The sequence below is a fragment of the Phyllopteryx taeniolatus genome, chromosome 18 (genome assembly GCF_024500385.1).
Source record: "Phyllopteryx taeniolatus isolate TA_2022b chromosome 18, UOR_Ptae_1.2, whole genome shotgun sequence".
NCBI classification, from domain to species: domain Eukaryota; kingdom Metazoa; phylum Chordata; class Actinopteri; order Syngnathiformes; family Syngnathidae; genus Phyllopteryx; species Phyllopteryx taeniolatus.
Window position 1 is genome coordinate 5391896 of NC_084519.1, and position 16461 is coordinate 5408356.

Consider the following 16461-nt stretch of genomic DNA (forward strand, 5'->3'; position numbering starts at 1 on the left):
TATATTGTAGATAATATATGAAACTAAATGTCATGTTTAACATCCATCTTACAAATGGACCTTGTATTTAGTATGTTTCTTTCGACACTTGCGGTACTGACCCAATGTTATCACGTACTGCTTATATTATGGAGGTGTGGCTGTAAAGGAAGACTCTCGAGCATACTGTATTAAGTTTGCTGCTGCCAATACTGGACGAGATGAGGACAATGCTTAAAGATATTTTTGTTGCATTTATTTCACATTGGAGTGTAGGGAATAAACTTTATTACTATTCCTTCCAGGAAATAGAGGACATTACATGCATCATGCATTTTCGAACTGCCTGATAACAAGCTATACTTACAGTATATATACAGAATATATTCAATACACTTTTAGCACCTTTGGGATTTCATCCACTTCAGAAAAAAAATCACTGAGAAAACTTTCTGCCAAATTATGTTGCCCTCAAGCCGCAAGCATGTACTGGAGTATACAGTACATCTGGCCTAATTTACTAAAATCCATCCATCCATTTTCTGTACCGCTTATCCTCACTAGCCTATCCCAGCTATCTTTTGGTACACCCTGAACTGGTCGCCAGCCAATCGCAGGGCACATACAGTGGGTACGGAAAGTATTCAGACCCCCTTAAAATTTTCACTCTTTGTTATATTGCAGCCATTTGCTGAAATCATTTAAGTTCAATTTTTTCCTCATTATTGTACACACAGCACCTAATATTGACAGAAAAAAACAGAATTCTTGAAATTTTTTCAGATTTATTAAAAAAGAAACTGAAATATCACACAGCCATAAGTATTCAGACCCTTTGCTCAGTATTTAGTAGAAGCACCCTTTTGAGTTAATACAGCCATGAGTCTTTTTAGGAATGATGCAACAAGTTTTTCACACCTGATAAACGCTGACAACTTCACACCAGCTTTTAAATCTTACATGATTATTGGCTTGTGTCTGCAAGTGTGACTTGGCTATGCAGAGACAGCATGAAACATAATCCGTCTACCTTCCTCATGGAGTGTCACCTTCAAATAAGTGTGAGTGGTCATCCAGGGCCGTCCTGTCAGAGGCGTGAACCCACGCGATCACCGTATCCCGGGTTGAGAGCCGAGTGCACTAACCAGCAGTCTGAAAGCTTGGGAAGCCAATCTACCAGCCAGCACTAAACTTAAACTAAATCCTACAGGCCAAAACTTCCTGTTATATTGTAAATGTGCATATCTTTATCTAATGCTATTTACTCAAATAGTAAAAGTATTTACTTTAAAAAAAAATAAAAATTATGATATGCATCTAATTGCTTATGGGGGCCGCCATTTTCACATCACTATGTGTGCAAAGACAGAATTGGTAAATATTTAGCAACAACAAGCTAAACATCATAAGTGATGAGAACAGTCGTTGTGAGTCAGCGCGTCCGCCATTAGCTGACTAAATATGTGGTTTTGACATCCAGCCTTTAAGGCTTCCGAGGAGTGAGGTTTCGAGTCACGGAATTTTGCAGAGCGCGAGCTGGCATCCATTATGTAAACTTACTTTGTCTTTGGCAATTAATCTACATCCATTTCTTTCTAAAAACTACACACAACCTCCATGCAGCACCTATTCTAAAATGATAAAGTTAGTATTAGAAATGCACATGAAAATAGTTATAATATGTCTAAAGAACTGCCAGTTCAATACATAACACAAACGTCCCAACTGTCTCACCAGCGAGCAGATCTAAACTGCCATTTAAAAGGCGCATTGGTTCACAAAGCATGGACACTCCCTCCCTCTCTCTCTCCAGAGGCTCCAGAATCAACCTGGCCTGCCGTCCTCCACATCTAAGGCAACCCAGAGATGAAACAATAATTACTAACATATTGGGGTTGCATGTCACATATCAAACAATATGGATTTGGCTTGTGGCTTGCAATCAGATATTGGCATCATCATAAAGCCCATTCTCTCTGCATTTCATTGAGTGGCTCAACTCAGAAAATAGCCCCAAAATCCAATTACAGTACATTACCATGGTGGAGTATAAGGTTAAAGATTTAATCACATTTTATCAAATCATCCTTCCATTGAATGTCCTGCCTTGTATAAAAGGCTGTATGGACTGCATGCCAATTTCTATAACCATGGGTATTGTTAAAGTTTGCCTCAACTTTAGCAAACATGTCGACTATTAGAGGAAATGCATTTTATCATACTGCCAGTAATGGGACTAAAAGCAACGGCGGACTCGTCAACGTTGTTTGGATCCCATCTTCTTGCAATTTTAGCTACATCAAAGTCTGCAAAAAGAGGATGATTTTCTCCTTATTTGAATGGGATGAGTACATCACAAAATTGGCTCCACATGTAAGACATAAAGGCTGTGAATGTAAACGCTATAATTCTGCACCACACATGGAATTCTAATTTGACGTCAAAGGCAAATCTATTGAATGACTTTGTCTCTTTATTTTTAAATCCATACGGGGGAGGCAGATGTCATACTCATTTTGCTCAAGATAAACACTCTATTAATAGTGTAATGTAATTACATTTAAGCCACAACACATACAGTATTTCACCATATAAGGCTGTGCAATTTGCTCAAAGTAAATAATTAAACTTTTTTATTTTTTATTTTTTCAAAATGAAAACCAAGCTTAACTTGTTTTGGCTTTTACCGATGTGTTGTCCATCACTGACCTGTGTGATGTATGAATGATTTTGTTGAAAGCTTCACCCGTTCTACAGGAAAACACACAATACAATACACACAATAGAAAATAATGATAAAGGTTTGTCGGAAGTGTACAAAAGAAGCTATCAACAAAATACCCTGCCTTGACTTTGACTTAGGGCCTGATTTACTAAGATTCCAAATCGCAAGTGCTAAATCTTGTTCACTCTAACAGACTGCGCGCGCTGTTGATGGGCATGTTGCACCTGATCTAATAAGATTGCAATCTTTTACTAAGATCCCAAATAGTGGCCACTAAATTGTGTGCACTCTGACAAACTGTGCATGCTTTTGGCAAGAGGTGTATTGTGTTGGTGAACGTCGTATTTAAAGAGAGTTTTGTGCTTTTAGCTAGCTCTGACGGCTGGAACATTTGGGAGAGCATTGCAAGCGCAAAATGAAGCTTGTAGTGATGGATTGGAATGTACTAGTGGAACAGGCATAAAAAATATCACTTAAAAAAACAGTTACAGAAAAAAAAAACTGATTGGTCTGATAAATTTGGGGACGCCAGCAACCATATAAAAGCCAGGTTTTATTTGATTTCACTCATCCCGTGTGTGGCAATTGGATGTATATGCCCATCCTGCATAACACTGACCCAGACAGAAAGAAATGCAGAGTTGAAAGGAGTTTTTGGTTTTGGTATAGGTGATATGGCATGACTCCTTCTTGTGACTGGCTCCAAGTAAGCCCTTGGATCAGTCAAAGGGTCTGACATTGCATTGCAGAATAGAGAGTATGTTGAGTATGTAAAATGTGTTCCTGAAATTTCAAAAATCTTTACACAAGCAGAAAAGTTTGTCTTATTTTGCCTGGTCTATGCTGGCACCGCTTCAGACACGGTAATTAAAAGACACAACATCCACCTTCACAGTTTGTCTCAGGTTTGATGAATCACATTGCGTGTGATAATTAATGTATTTGCATATACTCTTCCCAGAAAGCAAAAACTGAACTGTGTGTCAATTTTGCCCATGTGGGAGACACAGTCCTGGGTGTGCCAGCAGATCATTATCCACATCTGTTTGCGTGAGCAATCAAGTTTGCGGCCATTTTTGTATGCAAAAATATTCAGTCAATCAGGCCCTTACTACTTATTACCATAGAATAGATAATAACAGGCGGCACGGTGGCCGACTGGTTAGAGCGTCAGCCTCACAGTTCTGAGGTGCGGGGTTCAATCCCCGTCCCCGCCTGTGTGGAGTTTGCATGTTCTCCCCGTGCCTGTGTGGCTTTTCTCCGGGCACTCCGGTTTCCTCCCACATCCCAAAAACATGCAATAATTGGAGACTCTAAATTACCCGTAGGCATGACTGTGAGTGCGAATGGTTGTTTGTTTCTATGTGCCCTGCGATTGGCTGGCAACCAGTTCAGGGTGTACCCCGCCTCCTGCCCGATGACAGCTGGGATAGGCTCCAGCACGCCCGCGACCCTAGTGAGGAGAAGCGGCTCAGAAAATGGATGGATGGATGGATAGATAATAACAAGCAAAACACATTTTACCAAATGCTGTCAATGAAAAATGACATGTATCCTGTTAAAACAATTCAATGGCAAGTCTTAACATGTTTTCTCTCACATGCAGAGGTTATTTTTTGCTTGCTAAATTGAGGTACTATGAGGTATGTTGACATCTGACACAATATGCTGATTATGAAATTTTATGTGACTTAACATGCATTTTTTCTTCTTTTTTTATTAAGGAATTTCAACTTAAAGGCCATTCACTTTTCTCAAGCCAGTATCTTACATACACATCAAAAGCATTTGATGACAAACTAACAAGAGATGTGCTATGCTCGATATTTGATTTTCTACAACAGAAATGTCTTAATTGTAAATTATGAGCCAAATTCTTTTCAGGTACGTGTGAAGACAATGCTTACGGAGGGCACCGGTTTTCATACTTTCACACTATTAGTGTCATATTCATTAATAATTCATACTCTAGCCAGGGTCTGTCGAATATAAAATATCAGACTTCAAGCTGAAGGAAATGGAAGCAACAAATACCGAGAAGCATAAGAAGTCAAGACAAACAAAAAAATATTATTGCACCATGTCTCTAAATAAACTTTATCTGACAATGTTTGGGTGGCACGGTGGCCGACTGGTTAGAGCGTCAGCCTCACAGTTCTGAGGACCCGGGTTCAATCCCCGGCCCCGCCTGTGTGGAGTTTGCATGTTCTCCCCGTGCCTGTGTGGCTTTTCTCCGGGCACTCCGGTTTCCTCCCACATCCCAAAAACATGCAATAATTGGAGACTCTAAATTGCCCGTAGGCATGATTGTGAGTGCAAATGGTTGTTTGTTTCTATGTGCCCTGCGATTGGCTGGCAACCAGTTCAGGGTGTACCCCGCTTCCTGCCCGATGACAGCTGGGATAGGCTCCAGCACGCCCGCGATCCTAGTGAGGATAAGCGGCTCAGAAAATGGATGGATGGATGACAATTTTTGGTCAGCACGGCGGCTGAGTTTGAATCTAAGCTCTGGCCTTACTGTGTGGAGTTTGCATGTTCTCCCCCGGGCCTATATTTTTTCTGTTTGGGCTACTGCAGCTTCCGACCACATCCTAAAAAAATACATGTTAGGTTAATTGAAGAATCTAAATTGTCCATAGGTGTGAATGTGAGTGCGAATGGTTGTTTGTTTGTATGTGCCCTGCGATTGGCTGGCAACCAATACAGGGTGTACCCCGCCTCCTGCCCGATGATGGCTGGGATAGGCTCCAGCACGCCCGCGACCCTTGTGAGGAGAAGCGGCTCAGAGAATGGATGGATGCATGGATGAAATGGTTTGGTATAGCGTTAAGACATGACCTGATGAACATTGGCGTTTATATGGGGTATTGGCGCTCCCTTGTGGATGCAACTTCTGTAAGAGTATTAGAAGAGCAAAGTACCGCACGTTCAGAGTGGATGTCAATCCCATCCAGGGCTAACGTTGAATTATAGACCAATTCTATGTTCAAATGATAACTTACTGATAGAGTACATTTATAACTTAATATTCTTATGTTCATACTGTGAAAATTAACAAGGTGGTCAATAAACAGAATACAAATCGTACTCATGGTACCAACAAAATGACAGCATGACACATTAGTGTGGAAAACATAAACACAAGTTATACAACTAGTACAACTGCTACTGTGGAACAACAAAAAGACACAACTAATATTTATTGACCTAATACGGGGGACAAACATACATTAAAAATCAATATATTTCTAGCGGTGGCACGGTGACGACTGGTAAGAGCATTTGCCTCACACTTCTGAGGACCGGGGTTCAATCCCCGGCGCCGCCAGTGTGGAGTTCGCATGTTCTCCCAGTGCCTGCGTGGGTTTTCTCCGAGCAGTCCGGTTTCCTCCCACATCCCAAAAATATGCATGGTACGTTAATTGAAGACTCTAAATTGCCCTTAGGTGTGAATGTGAGTGTGAATGATTGTTTGTTTATATGTGCCCTGCGATTGGCTGGCAACCAGTTCAGGGTGTACCCCGCCTCCTGCCCGATGATAGCTGGGATAGGCTGCAGCGCTCCCGCGACCCTTGTGAGGATAAGTGGCTCAGATAATGGATGGATGGATATTTCTAGCGCTTTATAAAATGCCGCTTGGCATCCCAGCCTGCCCTGTGGCAATTGTAAACAGTTTTGGCTAATTAACCGTTTTTTCGTTAATGTTACTTGTTAACTTGTAGTGTAATAATAGTTGTATGCTACTTACTTGCTGTGCATCATTTTGTTGTAGTTGGTCTACTGTTTAGAGAGAGCCCTCTTCGTTTCACTGTGGGATAAACTTTCTAGATAATCACTGAATTTCAATAAAATGCATGCTGGAAAAAGTAGCGAAGATTCAAACCAAGACTGGCGTGCAGCCACTCTTTAAATGAGCTACTTACGAAATCCATTGACACTTGTAGCCTAATTAATTGGGGTGAAAGGCAGACTCATCTTAAAATTCTTCATAACATTTTCTATGTCGGAAAAATGATTAAGCATTTAATTGTCTTCATAAGAGGGACAAAGTTATCATGCTGAGATAAGTTCTTTATCTGCCCAAGATTTTGCGTAAGATTTGTATTTTTTAAATTCTGTTTGTTGCCTTAATTCTAATTATTCTTTGCTGTTGCCGTAATCACTTTGTTTATAATTCAATATTTTTCAGGAAATAAAAGGTCCACTCTGGTGTCTTTTCGAGTGAGTCATCAATGTAAAACATTTTTTCATTTATTATACGTTACATTTACCAATGATGAAGTTTGCGTCATGCAGCGCTTAAATGTGGAGGGAGCGTACATACAGAGTCTCATAACCACTAATATTATAATGCTCTAAATATACAGTATGCTTGTGCATACATTGGCTCCTGTTTTATATATTTTTTTATGGCTCGTGCTTTGGAATTCTTGGATCTTGAGGCCACCACTAACATTTGGAAACAGGATTTTATCACCAGCAGCTTGAGTCATCACAATCAATTTGTTATTCTATGCACTCCATATGCAATTTGTACATGTACCATACTGTGAGGTCGTTCTAATAGTTTGCCAACCACATTTAGCTGGATTGGGTAACTGAAATATTAGACACAGCACCGTGTTAGGCAGTACAGATCTTCCCCACTGCAAGCTACAACCACAATATTTGGAATATTGTTAAATTCATACAGTAATTCTCTTACAGTGGGATTCAGTGTCATAGTACTCTTTAAATATGTGAATGTCCTAATGTTGTTGCCAGGGAGTGGATACTACACCATCATAAAGTGTTCAGAGAAAGAAAGTGACATTGATTTTTTTTTTAAAATAAATATCACAACAGTGCTTTGCTATTGATGATATAAATTTTTAAAGTGAGAAAATACCCTGGATCCACATCCTTATGTAGTGTTGCCTCAAAATATGATTCATTTTGTTTTGACCCTCTTGTCATTGGCCTTAAGCCCTACCTCAGCACAAAATTCCACTAAAAACTGTACATTAGGTGTGTTCAAGACAATTAAAAGGCATTAAAAACATCATCTCATTGGCAAGGTTATTCAACAGCTGTTAAATTGGCTGGTAGCTAATGAAGTTCTGCGGAGCCTGGTGAGCAGTGGATTTCGCTTTAAGGTCGTAATGTCATTGACCCATTCTGGATCAATGCCAGAAACCAGACTCAATCCCACCAAAAGTCGCTGTGCTTTCATAAGCTCCTGTGACCCTGATTTACGTTAGGGACAAAAATATACATTCAACAAACTCTTTTGGTCTTCTTGGTAATTGTGTGTGATCTGTTCTAGGAAGAACATTTATCTTTTGTTTAGTTGCACTAAGCATGAGTTGTTTTTTTTTTTGCTGATAGATTGTATACACAACTAACATCAAATGAATTAATAGAGTTGGCTGAAGAACATGTATTGTGTGAACAAATTAATAGACAAGTGCCCCTCTGAATGTGAACTCTTCATCGTTTTCAATATTTTGGCCACAATACTTCTAGTATGGTAAGGTCACTAGCAAGCTCGGATTAGTTTGGTGTGGAATAAATCTTTATTTGCCTAACAGTAAGGAAGTTGAAAAAAGGAGGTGCCAAGGGTGGGATGAGCATGTTTACATTTAGTGAGGACAGAACAACAATGTTTGACAGGAATACTGCTTGGGGTAAAGAATGCGGTTTCATTGTTTCACTGAATTTACACAGTCCTTTGTCAAGAAATGGCTGCACTTTTGGAATTTTAATCATGTTTTGTCTTGTTTTCCTTTTAAAACATTTTTAATGACTCAAATGAATTTACTGTATAACACCTTTCAAATTTTGCATTGATGTGAGAACACAGGTAATTTAAGAATGGTCCCAGCATGTTCCATAATATGTTTCTCCACCTGAGACACGGCCTTCATCACTCCTCCCCCTCCATTTGCTTTGGTCTACTAAAGTGCACCTTCATGCTTGCCTTGCAAATTGCAGTTTTTACTTAACACAGCACTTAATTGCCAGCACATGCTTGAGTGGTCACGGTGCCCATCAGAAGCAAAATGAGCCGCAACAGCGCGGCATATATTATTGTGGAATCAGCTGCCGTGGTGCCAGGCTTCCACTCTAAGCCCTTGCCTGATTGCAAACCGGAGCCGAGTCCATCTCTGGGGTATCGGTACCAGATGGTAGCGCCAATAACAGCACTAGGAGAAAAATGACAGTATGGGATGAGGAATGGAGAGCGGAAGAGAGAGTCAAAGATTGGATGGAAAAGTGTTTGGTGTGATTATTAGATTCCTAAACTTGGTTGGCTACGGGTGGATTTGCATAGCCTTGGGTTGGCAGTGGCCCACTTTCCTCTCCTTGTCTGTCTCTGAGATTGCCAGTGCATTCTATTATTTGTCAAGGCGGGTTGCGGGAAAAAGAAAATAAGAGAGCTGGCACATAGAGTTTACGTTCAACCCTCTTCCTCCCTCATGCTGTTAAAATAAAGAAACAAGTGTTTAGGAGTTAAAGTAATGGACAGATCAGAACAGGACCTTTTTGTGGGTTTTTTTTTTTAGAATGAGACCAACAGTTCAAATGACTGCGACACATCAGCTTCTGATCTCATTTTGATCTCAATTACAAAATTTGAATGGTACAGAGTCTGAAGCATATGGTGGAGGCTGAAGAAAATAAATAATTCAGTGCAGAAAGATCAGTCTATAATTCTGACTCAGAAGTGTTTACTTTAAAATACACTGAGCCGTTAAATTACACAACACTAGTAGTTTGTTTTTCCGTGTGCAGTGCACGTTAGCAACTTGCAGCTTGCGGGCCAGAGGGTGTTATTGTGAGGTGGCGGATTGCGACACGTGCCCGGGCCATTCTTGCAGATCGTCCCACATTAGTGGAGGACAAGCTAGCATTGGCCACCATGGCTTGACAGTGAACAGCAGTGTGATGGAAGATTCCAGTACAAGTTCATCAGACACGCAAAGCTCCTTGTGGGGTTGATGCTGGAGAAAGCTGGGTGGTAAACATCTCAAGATGTTACAGAGAAAGGTCTGGATCGCTATAGGCCGTGGTAGAAATTAACAGTTGATCATCTGGTGATGGCTAGCTCCTCCATGTAAGGTACAGTAAGTACTGAACTAAAGATAAAGAATGCTGTATGCATTTAGAGCTATATTATCCAGTTGGTGCGTAAGTCTGTATTTTACGCGCCTAACTGCGGTTTCAAGGTGCGAAGATTCTCCGGTAATGACTTCTGACACACCCGCCGTGCGTAGCCGACTAGTTTGCACGTAATGACTTGAGAGGCGTGACTCATTGAAGTCGTAGGCTTGCTGGAATTCCTGGGTCATGGAGTCTGCCTGAGTCGCATGAATGCTATAGAAATCTATTTGGAAAATATGTCATACTTTACATGTGAAATTAACTTCTGCTGCGGATACGGAAGTTAATCGTCGCCAGTGAGACGTGCGCAACCCTCATGTAACAGGCTACTATGAAATGTAATTAATAAATCCAGTAAATGTAATTTAATCGTAAATCAGAATACTGTGGTCATGACTGAACGCATGGAGCCGGTCCGCTTTAATAGAAAAGCGGGTGAACCAGCATTTGTTCAACAGAATTACCCAGCAACAATGATGGCGTTCCTTGAACGGATTCTACGATCGACAATGCTATAGATAACATAATAACAAATTATTCAAACTGTAAGTCATCACCGCGCCTCATTAAGATGCTGCATTTTTTATGAGGAGCGCTTTAGACAAACTCAGAGCCGCCCGCCGCCCAAGGCGGAAATGTTGCTAACAGGTGAAAAGTCTGCTTGCCCTGAAGTTTTTTTCCATTAATTAATATGATATATTATGTCAATGTTCGGCTGTCGGCGTAATGTTTTAGGGACACATTGGGCAGTCTGTGAGTGGGCCAGACGTCTCGCCCGGCCGTGCCGGGTTGGCCGTCACTGGCCATCGGCGCATCGGAGCAGTTAACTAAATCAAAACGTGCAATATGATGATTCACCTCCCCAGGGCACTAGACTTACTACAGCCTCTGGAGCACGAATGAGGAAACGTGGTTAAGTCTTTGCAGAATACGCGTAAGGCCACATATGAGAGGGAACGCCAACACTTCAGGCTCCAAGGTGCGCACATGGCCAGAAGGTGCGCATATAATAGAATTAAGTGGACGTTAGAATGGGCACAGTCAGAAAGCACGGAGCTACGCGACTTTCCTGACTTAAGCATATGGGCGAATATGGCCCCCAATAAATGAGAGTTTCTACATGTCACTGGGTCAAAAATATAATAAAATATCTCCTAGGAAAGTAGTAATTGGCTTTTTTACAGGTTTCGAAGTGGTAATATAAACACCAGTGTCCTTGCACTTTCAAAATCAAATAATCTATTAGCCATTTATTTTAAAGAATAATTTGGAACATGGAAGTACACTATGTAGAAAATGGATGGATGGATGAATTTATTAGCGTTCTAAGAAAATGACAATGGAAAAACACCTGGTAGGGTGGAAGGGACCTATAGTTGTTTCTCTCAGGACCATGTCACCACGACGACCCACATACAAGATTCACAAGGTTAAAAAAGTACTGACCACATACTGTTAAAGTCTGTAAGAACCCTGTCATAGTGCACTTGCATTAGAGTTACAATGTTCAATTGGATAAATCCTTTCATTTAAGTAAAAAAAAAACACTGCTGTAGAGAACACCCACACTGGCAGCAATTTGATTAAGTCTGGAGGCAAAACACAGACTGCTTTCTGTTCCACTGCTCTACCTTTTTAGCACAAATAAAATGAAATTTACAATAAAATGTAGTAGACCAGTTGTGTGATTGATGGCTATTATCAACAGCCAATCCCTTATAGAAAGACATTGGTAGATGTCAGTAGCGGTTTGTGCCCGTCTGTTCAGTTTTTTCCTTGGCGATTAGGCCCAGACAATAAAAGATTTATTTTTTTAAAATAACTTTGCCTCTATTCATCACCGCATAGATTTTAAATGAACAGTCAAGATGTAGACTGTAGCCCTTTAATGTAAAGTACCTACATTTTTGCAAGTCTTTGCAAAAAGAGAAATTGTAGATAAAACTTAATGCTTACCATTATTGGCACCCCTTCATTTTTTGCAGAACCTGTATAATATCTTCAGAAATAAATAGAAATGTACCGAACTTATTGCATAGAGGTCCAAAGTAATTTAACAAAGAAATGTTTTTTTTTTCTCAACCTAGATATTTTAATTTCAAAGAAGAAGAAGAAGAAAAAAAAAGAAAACAGCATGTGCCACACTATTGGCAGGCCTCCTTAATATTTGGTTGCACACCCTTTGGCAGCAATGACAGCCTCAAAACGTTTCTTGTATCCATTTACAGTATAAGCTTTTTGGACTTCTCAGGTGGTATTTCCTTTCAGCTTGTTCAAGAGCTTTAACATTTGTAGGGTTATTTTCCCCAATGGCAGATTTCAGATCCCCCCAAAGATTTTCAATTGGATTGAGATTAGGACACATTTTTAAACAGTCCATTTTTTTTCATTTTCAACCATTCCTGTGTGCTTTGAGTTTTTGTATTGCTGGAGGAAGCGTGATCTTCGCCTCAAACCAAGTTTTCTTACACTGGGTAAGGCATTGCGCTCTAAAATCTCTTGATAATTTTCTTATTTCATGATACCTGTGATACAGTCAAGGCCTCCAGTACCAGATTTGGCTAAGCAGCCCCACATTATTATGCTTGACTGTTGGCAAGGTGTTCTTTTCCCTAAAGGAAATACAGTTTGTGTGCATTGCTAAAAAGCTCTATTTTTGTTTCATCTGTCAATGAAATATTGTTTATCATTTGCTCTTTTCTCTATAGAAAATTTTCATTCACTTGATTCATTTTCTTGAGGAGATATTCCACGTTTACTACTTAAACTTCATGGGTGTCAAGAATGGTGAGCACGACTGTAGGAGAACTAATATGTATTTTTTTCCTTTTGTCAAAAATACTCCAAGGATCAAGAATTACTGCACACATTTCCCCTTCTTTTTGCTTGTCATGGAGATGACTCAAACCAGGCTATTTTTGTTTGCCTTTGATCCTGGACACCAACTTTTTGACTGGGTTGTAGCCTATTGCAGTTTCACCATACACATTTTGCAACCTTTTGAAAATATTTAGGGGTGGTTCCCCTTCCAAAGCATCCATCCATCCATCCATCCATCCATCCATTTTCTGTTCCACTTATCCTCACAAGGGTCGCAGGCGTGCTGGAGCCTATCCCAGCTATCTTCGGGCGAGAGGCGGGGTACACCTTGAACTGGTCGCCAACCAATCGCAGGGGACACCTTTCCAAAGCAAGAAATACATAAATCACAGCTCTCTGTTTCTGACAGGCATCCGACAACGCCATTTCCAAAATGGGTGACAGGAAAAGGACGGATTCAACAAAAATGTAAAAAAAAAAACCTTCGAACAAGTATTTAAAATACAAACCAAGAACATTTCAGAGAAAAAAAAATCAAGTTAATAGGTTAAATTATATTGGGCTCATTACCTTTTGACTGCCCCTCGTACTCGCCGAGTATCTTATTTATGTGCATTTGTGCAGATTATTTACAGAAAAATTAAATGCCATTCTTTTGTTCTAGTGTGCACAATGCCCATCCATTTTCTTTACCGCTTATCCTCACTAGGCTGCTAGAGCCTATCCCAGTTATCTTCGGGCGGGAGGCGGGTATACCCTGAACCGGTCGCCAGCCAATGGCAGGTCATTTAAGCCATTTTACAAAATAAAATTCAATACAAAACTGCCAGCACATGCCTAACAACACCTTACCACAGCCCGTTTTCATAAACCCCACATGAACAGGTTTCGGAGGATGCAGAGAATTTCAAAACAAATGAAAAGATGATTGCTTTTTAGATTCATAAAAGAACTCATTCCTCTATAAAATTGCCAGTGGCAGTACAAATTGAAGTGGGGGGGGGGATTTTTCTTCTTTCAAAAAGTTCTGCTGACAAGTTGGAGAAGGTGCCTTTAGGAGGGTGATGAAATGCAGCACATGAATGACAATAGTGAGAGATAAATGTGTTGGATACTCTTTTTTTCCCCCTTTAATCGCTCCATGTGTATTCAGAGACACACATCAAGCTGTCACTTAAATATAAATCTTGTAGGAAATTATTACGGTTCCAGTTCCATTACTGTTGTGTCTAAGAGGTTGAATATAACCAAACTTTATAAATCTGGCTTTATGCTTTCAAATGATGATAAGTGGGTAATGGGCTCTAACCATTTAACTGTGGAAGTGTAAAATACAAAACAAACATACCATAAATGATGGAAAATTAGGTGAAAGAGAAAATGGAACCACAATTACACAGTCATTACACAAATTGGTCATTACTGAAGTAACCTTTTAGTATTCAAGGGTGAATCCAAATGACTGTAAGGTCAGCAACTTGTTTCAGGTGCAAAACTCATTCAAATTGAGAATTATGTTTTAGAATTGATACGCTGCTACTGAATAAACCTTTCAAATGGCAAATTTTCATATGAAGAATTTTCAAGACACAGTATGTTTAGCTCACAACGTTTTGACTCACTCTCACGTGGTCATCAATGTCAGCAGCAGGTTGTTAATACCATGGAGCATTTAGCAAACCTGACACACCAGATGGTTTGTATCACAAAATAGATTGTTTCAAAATCTGTCTGGGGAATAGCTGACAGAAAGTGTTTGGAAAAGGGCAGGCATGGGAACGTTATAGATCAAACTTGTGGTCTGTCACATCTATTCTGAGCCAGTCAGTTGAGTAAACGACATAGTGCTAGCTCGTAAACAGTTAGGGCCCTTCAGAAGCTCCAAAATTGTATCGCTGAATCGATGATATGTCGCGATAATTTTTGTCTCTGAGATTTCAAAACTGTTTACATGAGCGGAAAAGATCTGTTCTCTCCTTCGCTTCTCTTTTAGCCTGCGCCGCACAGTGGAGCCGGTTTTCACCAGCCTTTCAGATGCTGTATTTAAAGACGCAAAATCAGCCATCGTAACTCATTTTGAGGATTGATAAATCACATTGCGTGTGCTAAATTAATCTATTTGCATCTACTCCTCTCAGAAGAAGCAAAATGAACTTTTGGCGACGCAATCCTGGGTGCACCCGGTTAGTAGATCACCTTGCACATCTGTGTGCACCTGTTTTTGCATGCGTAAAGCAGGCCTATTGGGCCTACCAAAATTGTGTCTGGCAAACATTCTAAATTGCCATGCAGTTAATTTTCCACGTAGTGGGAGGAGTATATGCACGTCACAATGTCATTTATAAAATCTGAGACTCATTGCACGGGCTGATTTTTCACCTTTAAATAACGAGTCTGACAGGCAGATGCAAACCAACATGCAAACCTCTTCCAACGTAGCGCAGGCAAACTGAGAGGCGGCGGGTAGCACTTTCCGCTCATTTAAATGTCTTTGAAATGCCAACAAATATTATTGGGGCATATTGGCTATTCAGCATTGCAATTTTGGAGCTTCTGAATGATCTCATTGGGCACTGCAATGATAATGATGGTAATTGTGGATGCTTCGGAATAAACTGTGCAAATGACCTGAGTTGAATTGTGCTTTACAGTTTAGATTTGTGCATGTATAAAGTCTGAGAATTAAATGAGTCATTTTGATGAAAACATCATCAGTATCGTTAGCAGCATGATCACATCTCTGATACAGACTACAGAACCCCGCCTGTTCTGAACAAGATGAGTTTGTTGTTCATGACTGTGGTGTATGGAGATAATGAAAAAAAGATATTTGAAGCGTGTGCACATTATCAACACTATCCCATCAAATTGCTGTGGTAGATTTGAGTACAGTTCCAGACTGGCTTCAGAAACTGTTAATAGTGAGAAACATACAGCAGTCTTACCCTTATATGTTTGGTAGTTTAATCTAAAACCCCTGAGGGAGGCACACACCAATTTAAGGGCCATTAAATGATGATTGATGAGGCATCCTCGCAATAAGCGTGCTCCTTTCCACTACTTTGGAAACAATCTGTTATCCCTAAAACACCAAAAGTCAGGCCACTTTGTTGTATTAGGCCCTGTAATTTTCTTGCGCCGAGGGAATGGAAGTCATTAGCTGTTTAAGTGACAACAGAGCGCTTCCAAGGGCAAGTTGTCCTGGGATGGAAAGTCCTCATTCTAACTGAAGGTCAGGGGGCTACATGTTTGTCACACCTCTTCGGAACCACATATAAAACACTCACACTCTGTTAAAAATAGTTCTACAGAACATATGGCAAAAATATATTGGGGGAAACAAACCAGTAAATGCGAAAGAATGTGGTCATGTGGTTTAGTTTTAGGGTCACTTAACTTTGACAGAGCAGGATTGTGTATCTATCGAGCTTTCTATCCTATTCTCATCCATCATGCACTACTTTCTTGTAAAAACCTATTCCACAGTAACAGCCTCTTACACTATTATAATAATGATCATTTTATCTGGTGTAGAGTGACTTATGTGACTTAATCAGAATCAGAATCATCTTTATTTGCCAAGTATGTCCAAAAAACATCCATCCATCCATCCATTTTCTGAGCCGCTGCTCCTCACTATGTTCGCGGGCGTGCTGCAGCCTATCCCAGCTGTCATCGGGCAGGAGGCGGGGTACACCCTGAACTGGTTGCCAGCCAATCGCAGGGCACATATAAACAAACAACCATTCACACTCACATTCACACCTACGGGCAATTTAGAGTTGTCAATTAAC

At 40.3% G+C, this 16461-nt stretch overlaps 1 protein-coding gene across 10 annotated transcripts in view; it reads right to left on the minus strand.

The window, feature by feature from the left end:
• LOC133468375 (uncharacterized) overlaps positions 1 to 16461 on the minus strand; it is a 59963-nt gene that overhangs the window by 17377 nt on the left and 26125 nt on the right. Inside the window, exon 1 of one of the 10 annotated variants that reach the window (XR_009785487.1) lies at positions 12935 to 13091. The exons of the other annotated variants lie outside the window; for them this stretch is intronic. The gene's annotated coding sequence lies outside the window, so the exon portion shown is untranslated. Of the gene's footprint in view, positions 1 to 12934; positions 13092 to 16461 lie in introns of those variants that run through there. 10 annotated transcript variants of the gene reach the window in all.